Raw genomic sequence first — 21,120 nt, 5'->3', positions numbered from 1 at the left:
ATGGAGGAAATTTGGGCATAAGCTCCCCAGTGGTAGTTTGTTTGATCAGCAGTATAAGCTCCCTGACCCGTTAACAAGTCAAAAGTCCAATCTCTCTGCTCTGGAGTCAAAGCAGCAGCGTTTGCTCGGGCCTGTGCTTGTGCAGCCTCTTGCCATAGAGCTCTCCATTCCATATATTTGCCCATACTAGGGAGAGCGGCTTTTGCAATCATTTGCCAGTCGGCAGGAGTTAGTGCCATGCCGGCAAGCCTGTCTAACTGCACCAAGGTAAAATTAGCATTGGTTCCATATTTACGGACCGACTCGGCAAGCTCTTTAATCTGCATATACTCTACCGGAGCGTGGACACGCCCACCCTCGGCTCCTTCAAAAACCGGAAATGCCTGTTGTATTTTCCTTTGTTCCTCTCTGGGAATGAACGAGTCTGCGCATTGCCTCTCTGACCATTGCCTCTCTGCGCAGAGCTGACGCCTTACACAGGGCGCGGGCTCCGCATAGGGCGGAAGTGCACTATGACCTTGAAGCCGACTGCCCGGAGGCTGGGCAGCATGCTGGCCTTCGCCAGTCGCTTTTGGCTTTTTCCTTGACTGATTAGCTAGCATTTTATCTGGCTGGTACTTTTTTCTCTCATAACGAGCTGCTTCCTCCTCCAAGTCTGTTTCTTCAGAGGAGCTAAATTTTTCATCTGATTCAGAGCTACTAAGAGCTAGCTCCTTAAACTCATCTAGTGATGGGTATAGGCTCCTTCTCCTAGAAACCTCTGCTGATTGATCTTTTTTCTTTTGTTTTTTCTCCTTCCTTCCAATCTCTCCCCAGGTATTCTTCCCTGACCCAAACTTTTCCTCGGGTTCAAGACCCTTGGAAAGGCCTGTATACTTATTTTGTGCACCATGTTTCCTCTTTGCTCCTACTCTCTCTCCCCGCTTTACTTCTGATAGATTGCCCTGAATTTCATCCAAAATTTTCAGCCCTGCCTTAACCACTTGATAACATGTGAAAAGGAACAAAAAGGCTCCTAACACTGGAGAAAGAACAAGGCCAAACATACCTTGTAAAGCTATTTCCCACTTTACTTCTGATAGACTGTCTTGAATTTCGTTAGAAAGTTCAAGGCCAGACGTACCTTATAAAGCTGTACTTACGGGTACCCCTGTTCCCCAGCTGAAGAGTTCTGAATCCACGCAGTTGAATCCTTCTCAACAGTCTGTGTTACGGGAACACTTCATTACCACCGTTCCCCAGCTGAAGAGTTCTGAATCCACGCCGGATCCTTCTCAACAGTCTGTTTTACGGGAACCTTTATGACCGTGACCCGCAGTTCTGGTTCCGGAATGAGGGATCTTCCTTATTTGTTTACCACTTAGAACACAGGATGTCAGCGCCATCTTGTAACAGCGAATGTGAGGGCGGCTCCCCACACTTTATCATTTGCAGTTTGAAGATTGTACACCTGTAGGATGTTTTTATAGCATGTGTATATGTCTCTGTGTGTATGAGTGTTTGTCTGTGTGTGATCATGTGAAAGTGTCTGTGTGTGTTTGTGTATGCATGTGTGCCTGTATATTTATGTGTGTCTGTGTGTGTGTGTGTGTATGTTCTACTTGCTGCACACAGAGCTCTATTGACTTGTAGTTTGATGTTGTTTTTTCAATTTTGGAAAATCGTGTCTATTGCCTGAAACTAACAAGCTGACAAGATCTGCTAGGTATGAATCATGTTTTGATGTTTGTTATGTCTTCCCAATATATTCCCTTTACATTTGGTCTCCTAGAAAGCCTCATGATTTTGTTGTTTATCTGTGGACTGTGAACACGGTGTACTGAATAAAATGTAAGCAAGGTCATAAGGCCCACCACGTGGGGCAGTGCAAGGGGCTCATTCCCCTCCTCTGCTGCCTAGGTCTGTTTCTTCAGTTGCTTTCAGTCCTCTAAGAGGACTGAAGTCTTGGGCATGCAAGTCTGAAAATTAGTTGGCATATTTAAAAGTGTGTCTTGGGGCCTGATACAGTGTAGCACATGCCCTTTCTCCTAGCACTATGAAGGCAAAGACAAGCCGCCATTTTATATAAAATTTTCTTTCTCCCTTGATATGTGTTTATGTGTAATACGTACTCTGAGATTATAGAACTCCTTTAAATAAACCTTCAGAACTGTGGCTCCCTCTGACAATTGGCTACCATGGTGTGCTTAAGCCTTGTGATTATCCTCATTTTTGCCTCCTGAAATTGATCAAAGATGAATGGCAAACTGGCTTGATTTCCCTCCTAAATAACTGGCTTCATGGCTGGCTTCCATCCTGGAAAACTGGAATTTTTGTGTTCTCCTTTATTTCTAATTTTGGAGTTACTAGTTTTCTATGGCAGGCAATTCCCTAAAGCACCAAAGAAGAATTGCTAATTTTCATTTTTTCAATTCACTTCTAAAGATGATCAGACAGATCAGAGATTGCATTTTTGTTTGTGCTTCAATTTGGATATCCTCAGTTCCCCTTCCCAACTTAAAGTACATATTTTAAAGTTTACTGACCTTAGAACACTTAAGATTATTTTTACACTGTATTTACACTGTATAGAATATTCTTATGATAGTTTCTCATTTTCTTTTTTTATAGATTAATTGGATAATTTATTAATTCTAAATCATATTGATTGATATGTTGGCTATTTCTCCTACATTTTTGTTATTCCGAATATTCTTTTACCAGCGTTGTACAATGTGTGTGTTCTAGGTGTAGGATATAGATGTAAAAGAGCCTATCTGTGTTACATTTTTACAAGCAGAATTGCACGAAATCAAGTTATAAAATATTTATCCATTCCCAGCTTCCCTGACATTTATATGTACTACTATTACATAAAGAAATGTCTTTGTAAGAACATGGGTGCATTCGTTCTCTCTTTGTTCCTTTGACCTTTGCAGTCCACTGCTGTACTGACCAGAAAGTCAGTAACTAAAGGACTTTGTGTAAAGCTGAACTTCGGGATGGTAAGTAATGAGTAGTATACCAACTCATGTGGCTGTCAACAATGTTTATATGTTTCCATAGATGTATTTCCCTGACACATTTAATAAATGTTACTGTCATGCATAACTCATCAACTTCAATTTTTGCTGCCCATACAGACCTGGGTATAGAGCCAATCACTGGATCATGGTCAACCAACTAAGAGTCATACCCTTAGAGAAAACTGATTCTCCTCCAGCCCCCCATCAGAAGGATAAGTGACTGGGAACTGGGAAATGGTAGGTGGATCTGGGATGACTTAGGGAAGAAGTTAGGAGTTAATGTATTAAACTACAGCATACGAAATTCTCAAAAAATTAATAAAGGTATTTAAAAATGCTTTTGATTTCAATGATAAAATTACACATTAAGTTCGTAAATTTTTAAGGCGGTTGAATGCCTTTTCATAATGTAATATCTTTTAGTTTGGCATATATCTGCATTCTTATTTTTTCTCTATCTTCCATTCTTTCTATAATTCTATTTAACTCCACAACTTATAAACACAATAATATTAATATATTTATTATTATGCAATATATCATGCAACTATATTATGTTAATAAATGTATGTAAATAATTTTGATGTTTATATGTGTATATATAAACTTACATGCACATATAAAATCTCCTGATACTAAACATTTGGCTTAGACAATATGTAAAAGTTGTATTTCTTTAGTGCACCATCAATTGTTGTACATTCCTTAGAACATTTAATATCCTACACATTTTTTTTTAACTTCTATGGAGTGAATTTTGACTATGTATTCCTTGTAGATTGTACCTCTCCGGGCTTGTACACAAGTCCTTTCTTACCCAATATTCTTTTCATGGGATGAACATATAAGTTGTACTTTACAAAATTAGAGTTTACAGTTTTCTTTCCACTCAACCTGTTTGATAATTTTCAAACAAAATATCAAATAAAAAATATCACAAACAAATTCTATCTGTTTCTCCTTATATTTCATTTATTGATGTAAGTTGAGATTATGTTATAATATATACAAGTTTTACTTGCATTGTTGGTGGATTACGTTTCTATTCCTCTCTTACTTACGACATCTGTTGAGCTTTGGTTTCTGTATCATTTGAATTTATATTAATAACCAGCATTGATTTTATTCTAGCGTCCACCCTTAACATTTCTTTTCCCTTTAATGTGCTGTAATTTTCAAACAATTTTATGTTAAATATAATATGTGGCAGTCTTTTCCATTTTATGGATAAAGTTAAATGCTTTAGGGCTACTTAAATTGCTGTTATATTTTCAAAATTTCTCTTCATCGCTTTTATTAAGTTTTTCTACTTGTACTTGATGGTTTTCCTCTTTTGTTCTATTTTAACCTAGAAATATTATTTTCATGTATATATTGCTTAATTTTAGAATGTATAGAAAAATATAAAACTGTGCAGTCATGCATAATGTTCACACAGGTCCTGAATATATACCTATCCACTGTTCTGACATTTTCTCAAGTTTTTTAATTCATAATTTTCATTGCATATGACAAAATATGATAGATATTAATTAAATACATTTACATGCATTATACTAATAGTTGCATTCTTTATTAAACAAATAGTATTGAGGGGTTTTAGATGGCTACCATATCTGTTGGCTTGTTTTCCATTGGACAATAATTCTGAGGTAATGCAACTTGTTCTTTTAAATAAATAATTCGGTAGCTTTTCAGTATAATTGCCGAGAAGTGACATTATTGCCACTATGTGATGCTATCCTATTTAATTTTCCAAAAATTAAACTATGTCCACTAACAATTGCTGTCAATTCACTGGCTCTCCAACCTCTGAAAATACTAATCCACTTCCTGTCTCTATGACTTTCTAGCACATTATAGAAGTTGGGGGGAGGGGAATTGCCTTTTACTATTCTAAACTAGGGAAGAAATTTTCCTTTCCATCCTTGAATGCATTAGCTGTGGTTTTATGTGTATGCCCTTGATCAAATTGAAGTTGTCTTTTAAGATTTTGTGTGCTTTTCATCATGAAAGTGAATGAGATTGTGTGAAAAAGATCAGCAGGTGAGTTTTCATTTTCATTCTCTCCGTGGGACACTTTCCATTAATACATCTGTGCTGTTAAACTTTGCATTAATCCCACTTGTTAATATGAATAATCATTGTTTTGTACATTGCTGCAATGTTTGTTTATATTTGAATGACTGTTGATCTATGTTCTTGTTCTCTTGGTCTGCCTTTCATGTGAAGGGGAGCATTTGGCCTACAGTCATGAGTCTCCACTATGACCCTTTTTTATGACTGCCTTGACTTCAGTAGTTATAAGACTGTTGAAGTTTTACTTCTTGTCTTCCTCAGCCCTGAGGCAGGTTCTGTCTTTTTCCATCTCATCTAGGGTTTGAACTTACTACACTATTACTTACAGGATCTTTATTCCTTTTCATTTCTGTAAAATCAAAGCCATTAACCTCCTTTAATTCATCACTCTATTGATCTAAGTTTTCTGTCGTTTCTTCACTAATAGATAAAAGTCTTGCCAAAAACATTTGCCAATTCAGAGTCAAGTTTTAGTCATTTTGAATTTATTGGTTTTCTAGTTTGTATTTAATTTCTAAATTAAATTCTATCATTTCCTCTGCTTACTTTGGATTTAGTTTAGTTTTAAATTTCTAGTTATTTAAAGTGAGCAGTCATTGTGATCTATTCTTAGGTTGATCTCTTTTTTTCTTCTTCTTCTTTAATATGGACATTTGCTACTAAAATATTTCCCCCTGTGTATGTGTGGCCTGGATCTAAGAAGTCTTCCAGAGGGTCTTGTATTAAAGGTGTGGCTTCAATTTGTGGAGCTACTGGAAGGGTGTAGAGCCTTCTTAAAGAGAGAAGGGACACTGGGGACATTGCTTTGAACAGGAAACCTGGAAGCCTTAGCCTTTGCGTATCTCAGGGCCTCCCAGCACCCTGTGAGCCAAAGCTTCTCTCTTAGCTATGGATGATTGTACTTCAGTCAGCTGAAGGCATGGATAGAACTACAGGTTTAATTTTTCACTGTATATGGGTATTCCCATAATCCTTGGTTTAATAATTTGTCTGTCTTGGCTAAGTATCTGAATGTATTATACTGTTCAAATGTGAAATATCTATAAGCACTGTCAGGTGGCAAAATTATTGTCTTCTACATTTGATAGTTTTTATTTACACTTTTGAACTATTTAGTAATGGGTACATTTTTTAAAAAATATTTAAATTCTAGCAGGATTTAAATGACATTTTGGTTAAATATATCCAGGTCAACTCAGAAACAAGGAGGTAAGGTCTGTTAGAAATCCTCAACTCCAGCAGACTCTATCTCCTCCAGGAAGTTCCCTGTTAGCCATAGCTTTAACACATGGGCTTGGGAACACTCAAGTTTCAAAGAACACATCCTATCACCCTTCTAACACTGGCTTCTGGGAACTTAGACCTTCATCTTTTAGGTTTCTGGACAAGCTTGAATGTGCTGTAGATACAAATGTCAAATACCCATAGAGAGAAAGAGAAAATGAAAAGATTGGATATATATTTTTAAAAGCAAATCGTTCACCAACAAACACTTAATATCAGAACTGAATCAAATCAGTATAATGCACAGGGGTACTAACCTGCAATATTCATTATGTCAGTATTCCACTACCTAAATGGATAATTCCTACCCTGATTGATCTACCTCAAAGCAACATGGGTAAAAGCTTTCTGTAAGCTGAGCCAATTGAAATGATTGTCTTCGATACTCCTAATTTTAAAGTTAAAAAGAGTGCTTAGTTAGAAATGACCCCAAATGCTTGAAAGAGCATATAGTCTTTGTAAGAGCATCGTTTTAAAGCAGGAAAAAATGCCTGCTCCAATCCTTTGAAAATGTGTGTGAAGCAGCCAGAGAGCTGTTTCTTTGCCTTTGCCAACATATTTTCCCCAAAATGAGGTGTCCGCATGTTCAGCCAATCAAATAAACTGTCTGGCTGAACATCCCAAGGTGCTTTAAAATTCAGTAAATAGTACTAATCACTTCCATTTCAGTATTGATATTAAAGGCCCTATTCATGCCAGAAAAAAGTGGAATGCAGCTGTTCTCTGCTTTCCTTTCGAATTTGTATGTGGGAGCTTGCTTGCATAATGAGAAATATGCCGGTATTTTGTGTTCATCTGTATTGAAGAGGTTTAGCGCAGGCCTGCACAAAGACACCGTGGTGAGATGGGAACTTGAAAGAGTGCACTGCTTTCAGCTCTGGAGTGGGGCTGCATGGAGAAGGGGAGGGGGACTCGGGCTTCTTTCTTCTTCTCTTGTGAGAACATCAAATGCATTTGAACATTCCATGAGCATACATTTGTTTGCTGCTCTTAAAGCATCTTTGCCAACTTCTCAAAACTATGCTGGACTTAATCCTGAGCTTTAGGGGTCTGGTGTATCCATGAATTTCTAGAGCAGTTGAACACATTTTGAAGGAGAATTCAAAATTGTGTTCTTATTAATTCAGTGATGCAGCACTAAACAAGTGCCTATTGTCATGAGATTTTACTTTTAGGAAATGCATTTTAATCTTTTGAAAAAACATATCAAGATTTTTGTTCTGCACATGTTTCTCTTCATTGATTTGAGTAGTTCTTTATGGATTGTATTAAACAATCCAGTTCTATGTGTAGCACTCATTTAATTTGGTGCAGACATATACTTGTTCTTTTGGGTTTTCATTTAAAAACATCATGGTTTTCAACAAATATAACTATATATATATCAAAATGTGCTTTTCTTCCTTTAATCTTTGCTCATTTATCATTATAATTTGCACAATGAAACTATTTAACTTGATTTTGCTAGAGCAGAAATTACAACTAGAATGAATGAGTGTTATTTAAAAACTATCTTTACTTCTCTTATGTTTCCTTGTTCTTTAATATAGGAAAAAGAAAAGGACGCTTTCCCAACAACTCCTGTTTGCTAGAATTCTTTCTTGTACAAAAGACTGAATAGTTTAGATCTTAGTGTCTCCCAAATGGCCTGTGTGTTCATGGGCTAACTTTCAGATTTTTATCATAGAAATGTAAAAAATGTAGGGTGCTAAAAGTGCTAAAAGTGTAGGGTAAAACCTCAGGTATGGTCTTGTGGTCATTGTGGAGATACCCTTTATAGGTATGGTAGGACCCTGGAACTGCTTCTCTCTCTCTCTTGAAGCTAATAGATTTCCTCCACTAAACACCTTGGACTATGATGCACAGCCACAGCACAGACCAACCACTGGCCAAATTGTCCAAACCTATGAAAAAAAAAATAAACATCTCCCTTTATCTACCTCCTTGTAAATTTACATTTTAAAAATATTTTGTTATATTAACAGAAACCCAAAACAAAGTTTAATTCTTTCTTTTACATTAGATGCAAAAAAAAAAAATCCCTGAAAATACGTTTTGATAAAATTTTGAGATCTTTCAAATGATAATTTTGATGAGTTGGAAAAAGAGAATATGATTTCTGTTTTACATTTTTCTTCACTTTGAGCTCCTGAGCATCGAGCACGTCAAGGCTCTCTAGTGTGCTGTATTTCTTTACCTCCTTATCTTGTCCTATACTTACTCTTCAGTGCCACCAGACACTGCCTTTACTTGATGTATGAGACAGTCCTAGAAAAGATTGCACAGTATTTTTAATCCACAAGTCCTAACTCTTCTGGTGTGCCGACTCTACTGTCTACTTTAAAGCTCCAGTCAAGCACTCAAACCCCTACCTGCCTAACGAAAGCACAGCCAGCTTCTAAATCTGGGAATTTTTTTCAATGACACTGTGTGTTCTTTCATCCAATTCGCTCTCATTTCCACTCCTGTATCAGCACTCCTACCTCCTATGTCACCTCGGCAACTACCACACTTCCTTATATTCTCCCTGGAATGGACACTCTTCCTTCTTCTTCATTCTCTAAGTCAACATGGATGATCTAATAGATAAAAGATCTCACTACATGTTTGATAATGGCAAAATGTTCTGCTGGACACAAAGGGAAACAGTTCCAATAGCATGCAAGACATAGCTTGTTCCAACAATTCATTTCCTAAACTTAACATCTATTAATGTTTTAGGATGTCATCATTCTATGTACCAAAATCAAGGCTTTCTCCTCTACCTTGATTTTTTTTTCTGTTAGAATCAATAAATCTTCCCATATTTTGTTTTATTATATTTCTTCCAACAAAGTAGTCATCCATCTAGTCCAGCCAACACTTCTAACTCACATATGTTTATATATGTATGGTTCTGTAAAAAACTTGTCTTGTCTATCCTCAGTTTTCATAGCTCAACTGAAAGTTATCTGGAATTAAACTGTATTGTATTAATTATTTTTAATATTGGATATTGAACCTTATGTATGCTAAGTAAGTACTCTTCCACTGAGATATATATCTTCAATTCCTTTTTTATTTTAAAACAATTCTTTGAGACAGCACCTCATTAAACAGTCTAAGCAAGCCTTGACATTGCCAGCTTTCTGCCTTATCCCTTCTAGTAGCTGGAATTTCAGACATGAACTAATAGGCCTGAATCAATATTAGATTTTTGCTGTGTAATGCTCAAATAAACCTTCTAGAGATCATGAAGGTGACCATACCTAGATTGCCTCTCTATGACATAGTGTAAGCTGTAAGAGCCAGGTTATATCTGCTGTAAGACAGTGCCCTCTAAAGAGAAAACCGTAAACAGGAAATGGGGAAGATAGGAGGGATTTGAAAGGGTATTGGGGGAACTGAGAGGTGAGTACATTGTATGAAATTCTGATGACTAAATAAATATTTATATGCAAAAAGAAAGCAGTGTTTTCTAGCATTTTGGTTGAAGCCAGCACATTTCATTTTTTGTTTGTTTGTTTCTTGTGTTTTGATTCTTTTTTTTCCATTTTTTATTAGGTATTTAGCTCATTTACATTTCAAATGCTATACCAAAAGTCCCCCATACCCAATCACCCCCACTCCCCTACCCACCCACTCCCCCTTTTTGGCCCTGGCGTTCCCCTGTACTGGGGCATATAAAGTTTGCGTGTCCAATGGGCCTCTCTTTCCAGTGATGACCGACTAGGCCATCTTTTGATACATATGCAGCTAGAGTCAAGAGCTCCGGGGTACTGGTTTGTTCATAATGTTGTTCCACCTATAGGGTTGCAGATCCCTTTAGCTCCTTGGGTACTTTCTCTAGCTCCTCCATTGGGAGCCCTGTGATCCATTCATTAGCTGACTGTGAGCATCCACTTCTGTGTTTGCTAGGCCCCGGCATAGTCTCACAAGAGACAGCTACATCTGGTCCTTTCGATAAAATCTTGCTAGTGTATGCAATGGTGTCAGCGTTTGGATGCTGATTATAGGGTGGATCCCTGGATATGGCAGTCTCTACATGGTCCATCCTTTCATCTCAGCTCCAAACTTTGTCTCTGTAACTCCTTCCAAGGGTGTTTTGTTCCCACTTCTAAGGAGGGGCATAGTGTCCACACTTCAGTCTTCATTCTTCTTGAGTTTCATGTGTTTAGGAAATTGTATCTTATATCTTGGGTATCCTAGGTTTTGGGCTAATATCCACTTATCAGTGAGTACATATTATGTGAGTTCCTTTGTGAATGTGTTACCTCACTCAGGATGATGCCCTCCAGGTCCATCCATTTGGCTAGGAATTTCATAAATTCATTCTTTTTAATAGCTGAGTAGTACTCCATTGTGTAGATGTACCACATTTTCTGTATCCATTCCTCTGTTGAGGGGCGTCTGGGTTCTTTCCAGCTTCTGGCTATTATAAATAGGACTGCTATGAACATAGTGGAGCATGTGTCCTTCTTACCAGTTGGGGCATCTTCTGGATATATGCCCAGGAGTGGTATTGCTGGATCCTCCGGTAGTACTATGTCCAATTTTCTGAGGAACCGCCAGACTGATTTCCAGAGTGGTTGTACAAGCCTGCAATCCCACCAACAATGGAGGAGTGTTCCTCTTTCTCCACATCCATGTCAGCATCTGCTGTCACCTGAATTTTTGATCTTAGCCATTCTGACTGGTATGAGGTGGAATCTCAGGGTTGTTTTGATTTGCATTTCCCTGATGATTAAGGATGTTGAACATTTTTTCAGGTGCTTCTCTGTCATTCGGTATTCCTCAGGTGAGAATTCTTTGTTCAGCTCTGAGCCCCATTTTTAATGGGGTTATTTGATTTTCTGAAGTCCACCTTCTTGAGTTCTTTATATATATTTTGGATATTAGTCCCCTATCTGATTTAGGATAGGGAAAGATTCTTTCCCAATCTGTTGGTGGTCTTTTTGTCTTATTGACGGTGTCTTTTGCCTTGCAGAAACTTTGGAGTTTCATTAGGTTCCATTTGTCAATTCTCGATCTTACAGCACAAGCCATTGCTGTTCTGTTCAGGAATTTTTCCCCTGTGCCCATATCTTCAAGGCTTTTCCCCACTTTCTCCTCTATAAGTTTCAGTGTCTCTGGTTTTATGTGAAGTTCCTTGATCCACTTAGATTTGACCTTAGTACAAGGAGATAAGTATGGATCGATTTGCATTCTTCTACATGATAACAACCAGTTGTGCCAGCACCAATTGTTGAAAATGCTGTCTTTCTTCCACTGGATGGTTTTAGCTCCCTTGTCGAAGATCAAGTGACCATAGGTGTGTGGGTTCATTTCTGGGTCTTCAATTCTATTCCATTGGTCTACTTGTCTGTCTCTATACCAGTACCATGCAGTTTTTATCACAATTGCTCTGTAGTAAAGCTTTAGGTCAGGCATGGTGATTCCACCAGAGGTTCTTTTATCCTTGAGAAGAGTTTTTGCTATCCTAGGTTTTTTTGTTATTCCAGATGAATTTGCAAATTGCTCCTTCTAATTCGTTGAAGAATTGAGTTGGAATTTTGATGGGGATTGCATTGAATCTGTAGATTGCTTTTGGCAAGATAGCCATTTTACAATGTTGATCCTGCCAATCCATGAGCATGGGAGATCTTTCCATCTTCTGAGATCTTCTTTAATTTCTTTCTTCAGAGACTTGAAGTTTTTATCATACAGATCTTTCACTTCCTTAGTTAGAGTCACGCCGAGATATTTTATATTATTTGTGACTATTGAGAAGGGTGTTATTTCCCTAATTTCTTTCTCAGCCTGTTTATTCTTTGTGTAGAGAAAGGCCATTGACTTGTTTGAGTTAATTTTATATCCAGCTACATCACCGAAGCTGTTTATCAAGTTTAGGAGTTCTCTGGTGGAATTTTTAGGGTCACTTATATATACTATCATATCATCTGCAAAAAGTGATATTTTGACTTCCTCTTTTCCATTTTGTATCCCTTGATCTCCTTTTGTTGTCGAATTGCTCTGGCTAATACTTCAAGTATTATGTCGGAAAGGTAGGGATAAAGTGGGCAGCTTTGTCTAGTCCCTGATTTTAGTGGGATTGCTTCCAGCTTCTCTCCATTTACTTTGATGTTGGCTACTGGTTTGCTGTAGATTGCTTTTATCATGTTTAGGTATGGGCCTTGAATTCCTGATCTTTCCAGAACTTGTATCATGAATGGGTGTTGGATCTTGTCAAATGCTTTTTCTGCATCTAACGAGATGATCATGTGGTTTTTGTCTTTGAGTTTGTTTATATAATGGATTACATTGATGGATTTTCATATATTAAACCATCCCTGCATCCCTGGAATAAAACCGACTTTGTCAGGATGGATGATTGCTTTAATGTGTTCTTGGATTCAGTTAGCGAGAATTTTATTGAGGATTTTTGCATCGATATTCATAAGACAAATTGGTCTGAAGTTCTCTATCTTTGTTGGATCTTTCTGTGGTTTAGGTATCAGAGTAATAGTGGCTTCATAGAATGAGTTGGGTAGAGTACCTTCCGATTCTATTTTGTGGAATAGTTTGTGAAGAACTGGAATTAGGTCTTCTTTGAATGACTGATAGAACTCTGCACTAAACCTATTTGGTTCAGGGCTTTTTTTCAGTTGGGAGACTATTAATGACTGCTTCTATTTCTTTAGGGGATATGGGACAGTTTAGATGGTCAACTTGATCCTGATTCAACTTTGGTACCTGGTATCTGTCCAGAAATTTGTCCATTTCGTCCAGGTTTTCCAGTTTTGTTGAGTATAGCCTTTTGTAGAAGGATCTGATGGTGTTTTGGATTTCTTCAGGATCTGTTGTTATGTCTCCCTTTTCAGTTCTGATTTTGTTAATTAGGATTTTGTCCCTGTGCCCTCTCGTGAGTCCAGCTAAGGGTTTATCTATCTTGTTGATTTTCTCAAAGAACCAACTCCTCCTTTGGTTAATTCTTTGAATAGTTCTTCTTGTTTCCACTTGGTTGATTTCACCCCTGAGTTTGATTATTTCCTGCCGTCTACTCCTCTTGGGTGAATTTGCTTCCTTTTTTTCTAGAGCTTTTAGATGTGTTGTCAAGCTGCTAGTATGTGCTCTCTCCCGTTTCTTCTTGGAGGCACTCAGAGCTATGAGTTTCCCTCTTAGAAATGCTTTCATTGTGTCCCAAAGGTTTGGGCATATTGTGGCTTCATTTTCATTAAACTCCAAGAAGTCCTTAATTTCTTTCTTTATTCCTTCCTTGACCAAGGTATCATTGAGAAGAGTGTTGTTCAGTTTCCACGTGAATGTTGGCTTTCTGTTATTTATTTTGTTGTTGAAGATCAGTCTTAGTGCATGGTGATCCGATAGCATACATGGGACAATTTCAATATTTTTGAATCTGTTGAGGCCTGTTTTGTGACCTATTATGTGGTCAATTTTGGAGAAGGTACCATGAGGTGCTGAGAAGAAGGTATATCCTTTTGTTTTAGGATAAAATGTTCTGTAGATATCTGTCAGATCCATTTGTTTCATCACTTCTATTAGTTTCAGTGTGTCCCTGTTTAGTTTCTGTTTCCATGATCTCTCCATTGGTGAAATGGTGTGTTGAAGTCTCCCACTATTATTGTGTGAGGTGCAATGTGTGCTTTGAGCTTTACTAAAGTTTCTTTAATGAATGTGGTTGCCCTTGTATTTGGAGCATAGATATTCAGAATTGAGAGTTCCTCTTGGAGGATTTTACCTTTGATGAGAACGAAGTGCCCCTCCTCGTCTTTTTTGATGACTTTGGGTTGGAAGTCAATCTTATCAGATATTAGGATGGCTACTCCAGCTTGTTTCTTCATACCATTTGCTTGGAAAATTGTCTTCCAGCCTTTCATTCTGAGGTAGTGTCTATTTTTTTCTCTGAGATGTGTTTCCTATAAGCAGCAAAATGTTGGGTTTTGTTTGTGTAGCCAGTTTGTTAGTCTATGTCTTTTTATTGGGGAGTTGAGATCATTGATGTTAAGAGATATTAAGGAAAAGTAATTGTTACTTGACCTTTTTCCCTTACTGCTTTTAGTATTCTATCTTTATTTAGTGCATTTGGTGTTCTGATTATTATGTGTCGGGGGGAATTTCTTTTCTGGTCCAGTCTATTAGGCGTTCTGTAGGCTTCTTGTATGTTCATAGGCATCTCTTTCTTTAGATTTGGGAAGTTTTCTTCAATAATTTTGTTGAAGATGTTTGCTGGTCCTTTGAGTTGAAAAATCTTCATTCTCATCCACTCCTATTATCCGTAGGTTTGGTCTTCTCATTGTGTCCTGGATTTCCTGGATATTTTGAGTTAGGATCTTTTTGCATTTTCCATTTTCTTTGATTGTTGTGCCGATGTTCTCTATGGAATCTTCTGCACCTGAGATTCTCTCTTCCATCTCTTGTATTCTGTTGCTGATGCTCAAATCTATGGTTCCAGATTTCTTTCCTAGGGTTTCTATCTCCAGTGTTGCCTCACTTTGAGTTTTCTTTATTGTGTCTACTTCCCTTTTTAGGTCTAGTATGGTTTTGTTCATTTCCATCACCTGTTTGTATGTTTTTTCCTCTTTTTCTGTAAGGACCTGTTTGATTGTGTTTTTCCTGTTTTTCTTTGAGGACTTGTACCTCTTTAGCAGTGTTCTCCTGTATTTCTTTAAGTGATTTATTAAAGTCCTTCTTTTTTTTTTTCCATTTTTTATTAGGTATTTCGCTCATTTACATTTGCAATGCTATACCAAAAGTCCCCCATAGCCACCCATCCCCGCTCCCCTACCCACCCACTCCCCTTTTATGGCCCTGGCGTTCCCCTGTACTGGGGCATATAAAGTTTGCGTGTTCAATGGGCCTCTCTTTCCAGTGATGGCCGACTAGGCCATCTTTTGATGCATATGCAGCTAGAGTCAAGAGCTCCGGGGTACTGGTTAGTTCATAATGTTGTTCCACCTATAGGGTTGCAGATCCCTTTAGCTTCTTTGGTACTTTCTCTAGCTCCTTCATTGGGGGCCATGTGATCCATCCAATAGCCGACTGTGAGCATCCACTTCTATGTTTGCTAGTCCCAGGCATACTCTGACAAGAGACAGCTATATCAGGGTCCTTTCAGCATAATCTTGCTAGTGTATGCAATGGTGTCAGCATTTGGAAGCTGATTATGGGATGGATCCCCGGATATGCTAGTGTTTACATGGTCCATCCTTTTATCTCAGCTCCAAACTTTGTCTCTGTAACTCCTTCCAAGGGTGTTTTGTTCCCACTTCTAAGGAGGGGCATAGTGTTCACACTTCAGTCTTCATTTTTCTTGAGTTTCATGTGTTTAGGAAATTGTATCTTATATCTTGGGTATCTTAGGTTTTGGGCTAATATCCACTTATCAGTGAGTACATATCGTGTGAGTTCCTTTGTGAATGTGTTACCTCACTCAGGATGATGCCCTCCAGGTCCATCCATTTGGCTAGGAATTTCATAAATTCATTCTTTTTAATAGCTGAGTAGTACTCCATTGTGTAGATGTACCACATTTTCTGTATCCATTCCTCTGTTGAGGGGCATCTGGGTTCCTTCCAGCTTCTGGCTATTATAAATAAGGCTGCTATGAACATAGTGGAGCATGTGTCCTTCTTACCAGTTGGGGCATCTTCTGGATATATGCCCAGGAGAGGTATTGCTGGATCCTCCGGTAGTACTATGTCCAATTTTCTGAGGAACCGCCAGACTGATTTCCAGAGTGGTTGTACAAGCCTGCAATCCCACCAACAATGGAGGAGTGTTCCTCTTTCTCCACATCCACGCCAGCATCTGCTGTCACCTGAATTTTTGATCTTAGCCATTCTGACTGGTGTGAGGTAAAATCTCAGGGTTGTTTTGATTTGCATTTCCCTGATGATTAAGGATGTTGAGCATTTTTTCAGGTGCTTCTCTGCCATTCGGTATTCCTCAGGTGAGAATTCTTTGTTCAGTTCTGAGCCCCATTTTTTAATGGGGTTATTTGATTTTCTGAAGTCCAACTTCTTGAGTTCTTTATATATGTTGGATATTAGTCCCCTATCTGATTTAGGATAGGTAAAGATCCTTTCCCAATCTGTTGGTGGTCTTTTTGTCTTATTGACGGTGTCTTTTGCCTTGCAGAAACTTTGGAGTTTCATTAGGTCCCATTTGTCAATTCTCGATCTTACAGAGCAAGCCATTGCTGTTCTGTTCAGGAATTTTTCCCCTGTACCCATATCTTCAAGGCTTTTCCCCACTTTCTCCTCTATAAGTTTCAGTGTCTCTGGTTTTATGTGAAGTTCCTTGATCCACTTAGATTTGACCTTAGTACAAGGAGATAAGTATGGATCGATTCGCATTCTTCTACACGATAACAACCAGTTGTGCCAGCACCAATTGTTGAAAATGCTGTCTTTCTTCCACTGGATGGTTTTAGCTCCCTTGTCGAAGATCAAGTGACCATAGGTGTGTGGGTTCATTTCTGGGTCTTCAATTCTATTCCATTGGTCTACTTGTCTGTCTCTATACCAGTACCATGCAGTTTTTATCACAATTGCTCTGTAGTAAAGCTTTAGGTCAGGCATGGTGATTCCACCAGAGGTTCTTTTATCCTTGAGAAGAGTTTTTGCTATCCTAGGTTTTTTGTTATTCCAGATGAATTTGCAAATTGCTCCTTCTAATTCGTTGAAGAATTGAGTTGGAATTTTGATGGGGATTGCATTGAATCTGTAGATTGCTTTTGGCAAGATAGCCATTTTTACAATGTTGATCCTGCCAATCCATGAGCATGGGAGATCTTTCCATCTTCTGAGATCTTCTTTAATTTCTTTCTTCAGAGACTTGAAGTTTTTATCATACAGATCTTTTATTTCCTTAGTTAGAGTCACGCCGAGATATTTTATATTATTTGTGACTATTGAGAAGGGTGTTGTTTCCCTAATTTCTTTCTCAGCCTGTTTATTCTTTGTGTAGAGAAAGGCCATTGACTTGTTTGAGTTAATTTTATATCCAGCTACTTCACCAAAGCTGTTTATCAGGTTTAGGAGTTCTCTGGTGGAATTTTTAGGGTCACTTATATATACTATCATATCATCTGCAAAAAGTGATATTTTGACATCCTCTTTTCCAATTTGTATCCCCTTGATCTCCTTTTGTTGTCGAATTGCTCTGGCTAATACTTCAAGTACTATGTAGAAAAGGTAGGGAGAAAGTGGGCAACCTTGTCTAGTCCCTGATTTTAGTGGGATTGCTTCCAGCTTCTCTCCATTTACTTTGATGTTGGCTACTGGTTTGCTGTAGATTGCTTTTATTATGTTTAGGTATGGGCCTTGAATTCCTGATCTTTCCAAAACTTTTATCATGAATGGGTGTTGGATCTTGTCAAATGCTTTTTCTGCATCTAACGAGATGATCATGTGGTTTTTGTCTTTGAGTTTGTTTATATAATGGATTACATTGATGGATTTTCGTATATTAAACCATCCCTGCATCCCTGGAATAAAACCTACTTGGTCAGGATGGATGATTGCTTTAATGTGTTCTTGGATTCAGTTAGCGAGAATTTTATTAAGGATTTTTGCATCGATATTCATAAGAGAAATTGGTCTGAAGTTCTCTATCTTTGTTGGATCTTTCTGTGGTTTAGGTATCAGAGTAATAGTGGCTTCATAAAATGAGTTGGGTAGAGTACCTTCTACTTCTATCTTGTGAAGTAGTTTGTGCAGAACTGGAATTAGATCTTCTTTGAAGGTCTGATAGAACTCTGCACTAAACCCATCTGGTCCTGGGCTTTTTTTGGCTGGGAGACTATTAATAACTGCTTCTATTTCTTTAGGGGATATGGGACTGTTTAGAAGGTCAACTTGATCCTGATTCAACTTTGGTACCTGGTATCTGTCCAGAAATTTGTCCATTTCGTCCAGGTTTTCCAGTTTTGTTGAGTATAAGCTTTTGTAGAAGGATCTGATGGTGTTTTGGATTTCTTCAGGATCTGTTGTTATGTCTCCCATTTCATTTCTGATTTTGTTGATTAGGATTTTGTCCCTGTGCCCTCTCGTGAGTCCAGCTAAGGGCTTATCTATCTTGTTGATTTTCTCAAAGAACCAACTCCTCGTTTGGTTAATTCTTTGAATAGTTCTTCTTGTTTCCACTTGGTTAATTTCACCCCTGAGTTTGATTATTTCCTGTCGTCTACTCCTCTTGGGTGAATTTGCTTCCTTTTTTTCTAGAGCTTTTAGATGTGTTGTCAAGCTGCTAGTATGTGCTCTCTCCTGTTTCTTCTTGGAGGTACTCAGAGCTATGAGTTTCCCTCTTAGAAATGCTTTCATTGTGTCCCAAAGGTTTGGGTACGTTGTGGCTTCATTTTCATTAAACTCTAAAAAGTCTTTAATTTCTTTCTTTATTCCTTCCTTGACCAAGGTATCATTGAGAAGAGTGTTGTTCAGTTTCCACGTGAATGTTGGATTTCCATTCTTAATGTTGTTATTGAAGATCAGTCTTAGGCCATGGTGGTCTGATAGGATACATGGGACAATTTCAATATTTTTGTATCTGTTGAGGCCTATTTTGTGACCAATTATATGGTCAATTTTGGAGAAGGTCCCGTGAGGTGCTGAGAAGAAGGTATATCCTTTTGTTTTAGGATTAAATATTCTGTAGATATCTGTCAGGTCCATTTGTTTCATAACTTCTGTTAGTTTCACTGTGTCCCTGTTTAGTTTCTGTTTCCACGATCTGTCCATTGATGAAAGTGGTGTGTTGAGGTCTCCCACTATTATTGTGTGAGGTGCAATGTGTGCTTTGCGCTTTACTAAAGTGTCTTTAGTGAATGTGGCTGCCCTTGCATTTGGAGCGTAGATATTCAGAATTGAGAGTTCCTCTTGGAGGATTTTACCTTTGATGAGTATGAAGTGTCCCTCCTTGTCTTTTTTGATAACTTTGGGTTGGAAGTCGATTTTATCCGATATTAGAATGGCTACTCCAGCCTGTTTCTTCAGACCATTTGCTTGGAAAATTGTTTTCCAGCCTTTCACTCTGAGGTAGTGTCTGTCTTTTTCCCTGAGATGGGTTTCCTGTAAGCAGCAGAATGTTGGGTCCTGTTTGTGTAGCCAGTCTGTTAGTCTATGTCTTTTTATTGGGGAATTGAGTCCATTGATATTAAGAGATATTAAGGAAAGGTAATTGTTGCTTCCTGTTATTTTTGTTGTTAAAGTTGGCATTCTGTTCTTGTGGCTGTCTTCTTTTAGGTTTGTTGAGGGATTATCTTCTTGTTTTTTCTAGGGCGTGGTTCCCGTCCTTGTATTGGTTTTTTTCTGTTATTATCCTTTGAAGGGCTGGATTCGTGGAGAGATAATGGGTGAATTTAGTTTTGTCGTGGAATACTTTGGTTTCTCCATCTATGGTAATTGAGAGTTTGGCTGGGTATAGTAGCCTGGGCTGGCATTTGTGTTCTCTTAGTGTCTGTATAACATCTGTCCAGGCTCTTCTGGCTTTCATAGTCTCTGGTGAAAAATCTGGTGTAATTCTGATAGGCTTGCCTTTATATGTTACTTGACCTTTTCCCTTACTGCTTTTAGTATTCTATCTTTATTTAGTGCATTTGGTGTTCTGATTATTATGTGTCGGGAGGAATTTCTTTTCTGGTCCAGTCTATTTGGAGTTCTGTAGGCTTCTTGTATGTTCATGGGCATCTATTTCTTTAGATTTGGGAAGTTTTCTTCAATAATTTTGTTGAAGATGTTTGCTGGTCCTTTGAGTTGAAAATCTTCATTCTCATCCACTCCTATTATCCGTAGGTTTGGTCTTCTCATTGTGTCCTGGATTTCCTGGATATTTTGAGTTAGGATCTTTTTGCATTTTCCATTTTCTTTGATTGTTGTGCCGATGTTCTCTATGGAGTCTTCTGCACCTGAGATTCTCTCTTCCATCTCTTGTATTCTGTTGCTGATGCTGGCATCTATGGTTCCAGATTTCTTTCCTAGGGTTTCTATCTCCAGCGTCGCCTCACTTTGGGTTTTCTTTATTGTGTCTACTTCCGTTTTTAGGTCTAGTATGGTTTTGTTCATTTCCATCACCTGTTTGGATGTGTTTTCCTGTTTTTCTATAAGGACTTCTACCTGTTTGGTTGTGTTTTCCTGTTTTTCTTTAAGGACTTGTAACTCTTTAGCAGTGTTTTCCTGTTTTTCTTTAAGGACTTGTAACTCTTTAGCAGTGTTCTCCTGTATTTCTTTAAGTGAGTTATTGAATTCCTTCTTTATGTCCTCTACCATCATCATGAGATATGCTTTTAAATCCAGGTCTACCTTTTCAGGTGTGTTAGGGTGTCCTGGATTGGGCGAAGTGTGTGTTCTGGGTTCTGATGATGGTGAGTGGTCCTGGCTTCTGTTAGTAGGATTCTTACGTTTACCTTTCGCCATCTGGCAATCTCCGGAGTTAGTTGTTATAGTTGTCTTTGTTAAGAGATTGTTCCTCTGTTGATTTTGTTACCCTCTATCAGCAGGCGTGGGAGACAAGCTCTCTGCTCTGAGTTTCAGTGGTCAGAGCAGTCTCTGTAGGCAAGCTCTCCTCTTTCAGGGAAGGTGTACAGTTATCTGGTGTTTGGACCTCCTCCTGCCTGAAGGTGAAGGCCCAAAACAGGATCTTTCCCAGAAGCTGTGTTGCTTTGGCCAGGAAGGTGGCCTGTTGTCTGGAGTCGAAGATGTCGCCGCCTGAGAAGCTCTGTGGCTCTTGTCCGGAAGGAGGCCGGCCGTCTGGAGCTGAGGATGGCGCTGCCTCAGAA

At 38.3% G+C, this 21,120-nt stretch overlaps 1 long non-coding RNA gene across 1 annotated transcript in view; it reads left to right on the top strand.

Moving 5' to 3' along the window:
• The first annotated feature begins 1,376 nt into the window (after nucleotides 1–1,376).
• The window catches only part of Gm33752, a 67,320-nt gene continuing 47,576 nt past the window's right edge, over nucleotides 1,377–21,120 (top strand). Inside the window, exons 1-3 of the long non-coding RNA XR_390374.3 lie at nucleotides 1,377–1,452; nucleotides 1,689–1,705; nucleotides 2,919–2,984. This is a non-coding gene — a long non-coding RNA (predicted gene, 33752). The remainder of the gene's footprint in view (nucleotides 1,453–1,688; nucleotides 1,706–2,918; nucleotides 2,985–21,120) is intronic.

Source organism: Mus musculus, chromosome 4, assembly GCF_000001635.26.
Source record: "Mus musculus strain C57BL/6J chromosome 4, GRCm38.p6 C57BL/6J".
Classification (NCBI taxonomy): domain Eukaryota; kingdom Metazoa; phylum Chordata; class Mammalia; order Rodentia; family Muridae; genus Mus; species Mus musculus.
Note: the sequence above shows the minus strand (reverse complement) of the source record. Positions and strands in the feature narration are given on the sequence as shown.